The following is a 6,000-nucleotide window of genomic DNA, read 5'->3' on the forward strand; positions in this document are numbered from 1 at the left end:
TTCTTGGTCCCTGAAGACCCCAGTCCTAGAGGATCGCTAGAGGAAGTGATGTCTCTAGTGAGTTTTGACTCTCTGGCCAAAATGACCCACTACTGTCCAACCTAATATTGCACTACTTACAACCCTGTTGCCTAAAGGCAACCTTCGTCATTGTCATGTATCTAAAACCCTGGCAAAATGCCTTTGACACACAGTCACATATCCCTGCTCCGTTACACCTGTTCTATTATGCTTGTGCATAGTTTAACATTTAATGGCAGATTTCTTCTTCAGCCTTACTGGCAATAGCTTTAGTTGTCAATTCTGGATTTCACTGATGTTGGGAACTGAGAAAAGGGAAAAGAGTCAAGGAAAAAAAAAAACCCAAACGGATGGCTGCTGAAAGAAAAAAAAAAAAAGTAGAGATATTTATTAGACCAGTAATTCAAACTAAGGGATCCGTTGGAAGTAATTGTGGCTCCATCTGTGTTCATCTGTTTGGATTTGGTCATGTGCTGGGTTTTCTTCCAGTGGGACTCGGTCACAAAGGGAACACAGGGAATGGTGTGTGGTTGCACTTTGTCCTGACAGGCAGGCACATGTTCTTGTGCACCAGAATCAATCTATGCACGTTTACAACATCCATAGAAAATGCCAAAAGCTGAGGTGCAGGTTTTTTGCCCTCAAGTGGTAAATTTGGTGAGATACGTATTTTTTGCAGCACATCTTTTTCTCAGCACAGTCTGACAGGATTTGGTTCCACTAAGATATTTCTTGAATCTCTGAGGAAAGCTTAAAAATTCAGGCTGAAAATTTAGGGCAGATTAGCAGTATCAGTATTTAGTGCATGGTGTAGATAGTTCTACTGTAAGTGATGATTCCTTTGTGTGGGAATCTGAAGTCTTTTCCACTGAAAACTATTTTTCTTCTTTTTTTTTTTTTCCTATTGTCTGACTTGGAAGAGAAATATAATTACCATTACAAGACCACACAAGCAGAGCAATTTCAAACTGATAAACCTTCATTAAAACTTCAGATTTAATCTGAATATTTGGCAAGTACCCTTGCTAGGGATTAATTTTGTCTATGACACTTCTGAATATAAGAGACACCAAACTAAGCAGAGATACACTGTAACAGCAATAGTTTTCTTTTTTTTTTTTTAATAAATGATCATCTGTAGAAGATAGGTGTAAAAATAAGGCACCAGCTTCTTGTAGTTAGGTTTTGTTTTCTTCTTATCCAACCTCTTCTGTTGAAGACGAGTACGTGGAGTTGACTTGCTTTAAATATCAGGTGTTGTGACAAAGTGCGTTCTCATTTTGCTACAATGAGATCTATGAACTATATTGGTTAAATTATTGGTTTAGTATCAACTGGATTGAACCTCAGCTCTCTCAAATTCACTTCAACGGGTCTGTTAGTGCCTTTACCAACCACAGAGATACCGCTGGGACAAATGAATATCACACCCATAAGAGTTTTGAAAATTCATAAAGAGCAAGTTTTTACCTAGTTCCTTGTTTAGGTTTTGAGACTGGGCAGCCAATTTTCAGACTCCTTTTTTGAATATAGCAATTTTTATGCCTACCTTAGCTTGGAAAAAAGTTTGACTTTTATTTCATTAAGTAAAGTACATATTTTCCCTTACATATTGGATCTCAAATTTATGAGAAAAGATAAAACCTTTACCTTCTTTGGTGATACTTTTTAAAAGTCATACTTATGGAGTCATATAGCTCTAGCTATTTTTCAGTTTGCTGGATAAGATCAAAACCAACAATTTTCATTTGCTTAAGAAGGCCTTTTCTGGACAACTTATTTTACAATCTGATTTAGCAAAATAGCTTCCTGAAAAAAACCCTGCATATCAGAATGTATATCTGAATAGGAATTTTGATGTGTTATCAGCATTTATACAGCAGAAACACTGTTGTAGGCTATAAGTGGGGTTATAAGGCAGGATTTGTACTAAGCCAGCTGGTCTAGAGAAAAAACGAGAACTTTGAAGCTCATTGAAATAGATCTCTCTGTGGCAAAATATCTAAGATTTTCTTCAACTAAGATAAACAATGTTCAATGGACAGCATTCATCAAGAGAAGAGAAAACAAACAGACAAGAGAACTCCAGATTTAATCAGACTTGTTAAATCTGGCCCTTAAACCATCTTGGTTTTCAATGATTTTTTTCTTCTTGTTTTCTTTGTTTCTTTTTTTTTCCTTTTTCTCTTTGCTCAATGTAAAAGCTATTGTTTTTGTAGGTTTCTACGCTGAAAGAATTTGATTGAGATACTCATGCAGAATGTGTTATACATGAGAGTGTTTGCTGTGTACATATTGGATTTACGCATCTGTTTTTCATTAATGCTGTTGCACTGAATTTTGAAATCTCCGTAAGACCAAGATGAATATATAGTGTATTCCAGTACCTGGTCACTGACACAGTTCACTTCAAACAGGCAGTGGGATATGAAACAACAAAGCAAGACACCATCAGCCAAACAGTAAAGAAGAGAGGGAAAGAAAGAAAGAGGAAAAGAAAAAAGCAAAATAGTGAACAGAAGACACTGTATTAAAAAAAAATCATAAAAAAGTAAAATTCTAACTGTAACATTTTTTAACAGCAACAAAAAAGCTTGAAAATGCTGAATTTTTTTATGAAAACCACTGGTACTTTTAACAGAGCTCACCCAAATGTGTCAACAATCCTGTACTGTCCAGATTACAGGGCACAGAATGGGACAATCCATTTCTTCCTATTCTGTTTCATGGGATCCAGGAAAGCCAAAGTGGGCTTGGACATTTTGCATCTTCTACCCATGTTCTCCCACAGGTTATATTTTGGGGGCATATAAAGCTGTTCCACTGCCCCAAGTGCTCCCCTTTTTCAAAACCAATTCTCTGTTCTGCCCTTGCTCAAGCAGTTTGCATCATCCGGAAACTCCAGCTCTGTAAGGAGCTGCACTGCCTTCCCTGTAAGGCTGCCTCTGAGCTTTCAAAATTTGCCCACAAAGCTTTCACCAGTTTTACAGCTATGAAATATTATCACAACAAGAATAGCTTCAACCTATTACCTGACCTGGAATACTTGAGGACATTTTGCATAGCATAGCTGGTTATCTGACCAAAAGAGATGTTGTGCAGCATACCAATAATTAACACAATCGATGAATTATTGCTTTGTGCCAAGATAGCAAAAAGGTGTGTTTATCTTGCATACCACATCTGGACTGATAAGCCTAATTGATACAAAACACAGTTTTTTTTTTTCTCTCCAGTAAATTATCATGCATGTAAGCTGTGCTTTTCAAATTCACTTTTATCAGCAGCTCTCCTTGGAGTTTTTTGGAGACTGACTGGCATTTCTGACTCATTATTAATAAATATTTTAGGGATTAATGTAACAAAAACTCAAAGGTTCTCAATTAAAAAACAACCAAACAAAACACAGCAAGAAATAATTACATTTGATAGTATCAGTGAAAAAGAAAAATCTTACAGACTCACTTGACAAACTACAAAAAAAAATAGCACAGAAGTTCATCTTTGGTATAACCAAAGTCATGCAACTCCAGATATAGAGGTGGTATTTTCTCTTTTAAAAAATGCTTTTACAAGTAGAGTCCAAGAACCCTTTAAAGAACAATTAAAACTGCCCAACCTCAGCATGTGCTGTCCAAAATCTCCGTTAGAGGGGCTCCCATGATCTACTTTCTGATTTTAGTATTACTGTCTTTTTTACAATATTTCATTTCCCTTCCCCTTGGAAAAAAAACACAGTTAAAATAATATCTCAAGCCATGAATGTAGGTATAGATTTTCAAGAAAGAAAATAATTTAATTTTTAGGAATGCAGCAATCATTCCTATTCACAAAAATGGGAGTAGCAGACAGATGTTTTTTAAATGTGTTCATAAAAAAGATATGACAACTGAAATTCTGCTATCTTCCTGCATTACTTGTTCCAGCACTTAACTATCCATACAGTTTAAGAAATATTTTTTCATATAAACTGATTTAAATCTCCCTTTCTGCAAATTAAGTCAATTATGATTTGTTCTGTCCTCGGGTAAAGTGGGCATCATGAATTGTCTGTCTAATAATCTTTTACATATTTGAAGACTATTTTAATATCTCCCCTTAGTCTTTTCTTCTTTTCTAGACTAAACAAAGCAGTGCTCTCAGCCTTTCTTCACAGGTTATTTTTCCTAAACCCCCGATCATTATTTCGCTCTTCAGTTTTGTTCCAGTATTCCTCCAATTTAAACTTTGGTGTGTAGAGCTCAGCTTAATAATCCTTCTGAGGCTTCATCAGTGCTAAACTGATCAGAATAATTTAAATAATTACCTCCCCTGTTGAACATACGATGGTCCTATTCGGCTATGTCTGTTTTCTGTGTCTGATCTGGTGACCTTCGTGAACTCCTAATCCACTCTTGCTGTGTCCTCATCTGGACGCCATCAGGCAAACAACTCAGTCTGTAGGCAGCAGGCACCATCTTCCTTAAGAGGTGACAGCTCAAGGGAGCTTTGGGATCATATGAGAAAAACTGTGACTTTGTGGCTGCTTCTCCTTTGCTCTACCCAGGGTACAATCAGTCAATGACACAGGAAGCACAAGCAGGATGTGGAAATGGTGCTTGGTGGGGGGCTTCTCTCTAGGGGTGGCTGTCACTGACCATGACATTTCAGCTGAGATTGGTGCATAACTCTGTGCACGTTCCTGCACCAAACATCCAGCTAATAACATGTATGACTTCATGGTAGACACGCTTTAAGGATGAGCACCTTTTCAATCAGTCAGAAAAGGACAACCCTGTGCCTCCACTGGCAGTTTTCAAAATTGCCCATGGTCTACATTGCATGTAGAAAGGCATTCAAGATCACCTGGATATGCCACATGCCCTGTACAGTAAGATGCCCTAGATCTGGACGTGATGAGAGTATAGCCCAAGGTTAGACTATTGCCAGGTCAGAGCAGGATCCGGATAAATATGAAGTCCAGTCTTAATCCATTTCAGAATGTCATTTACCTTTTCTTAAGTGTCATCATGTTGTTGATTTCTATGCAGTTTAAATTGCACTTTAACTCCAGGTGATCTGTAATCCTTTGGCCTGCCCAGATATTCCCTGGTATATGTATGTACTAGCAAGTAAGCGCAGTACTTTACATTTGCCTTTACTGAATTTAACATCCTTTGCTTCAGAACATTCCTTGGGTTTGGAGATAGATTTCCCTGATATATTCCCTAGCACCTGGGTGTTACTACTTCTACATGTTTGTGTTTTTGGGTACTAGCCTAACCTGTTAACATGCTTCCTGAAATGAACAGATGAGACTCAGGTAATGCCTCTTTTTGGCCCTTCTATACCAGTCACCTCGTCTCTTGATGTAGTCATTGATAGTCAATCCTGCCTGGGGGAAGAACAGGAAAAAATAATTTATTTAGTGAGATGACATGCTTTCCTAGCCCAAAGCATAACCAAACCATGTAGCCACACACTAGATAGTGTTTGTTAATTTCCATGACTGATTTTGCAGTTCTTGGTTACACTATTGCATTGAACATTTATCTGCTCAGCAATGTGTGTGACTATCCTGCATAAAGTAGCAAACACTGTCATCTGGTGTGGGGCTTTGCAAGAGGTTTCACAACTGAACCAAAGGGTTTATGATCCGATTGTGTTTCTTTCTGCGCTCTGCATATCCACCAATAAAATCTCATGTCTGACACAAAGGGAAATAAGTTTGTTACTACTCTCAGCTTAATTTTGCTTTTTTTTCCATTTGTAGTTGTTGGAGAAGGATCCAGGTAGACCTTATAGCAGCCTTCCAGTACCTGAAGGGGGCCTATAAGAAAGCTGGGGAGTGGCTGTTTGCAAGGTCATGTAGCGAAAGGACAAGGGGCAATGGTTTTAAACTAGAGCAGGGTAGGTTTAGATTAGACATTAGGAAGAAGTTCTTTACAATGAGGGTGATGAGACACTGGCCCAGGTTGCCCAGAGAGGTGGTGGAGGCCC

The sequence above is a fragment of the Larus michahellis genome, chromosome 3, assembly GCF_964199755.1.
Source record: "Larus michahellis chromosome 3, bLarMic1.1, whole genome shotgun sequence".
NCBI classification, from domain to species: Eukaryota; Metazoa; Chordata; class Aves; order Charadriiformes; family Laridae; genus Larus; species Larus michahellis.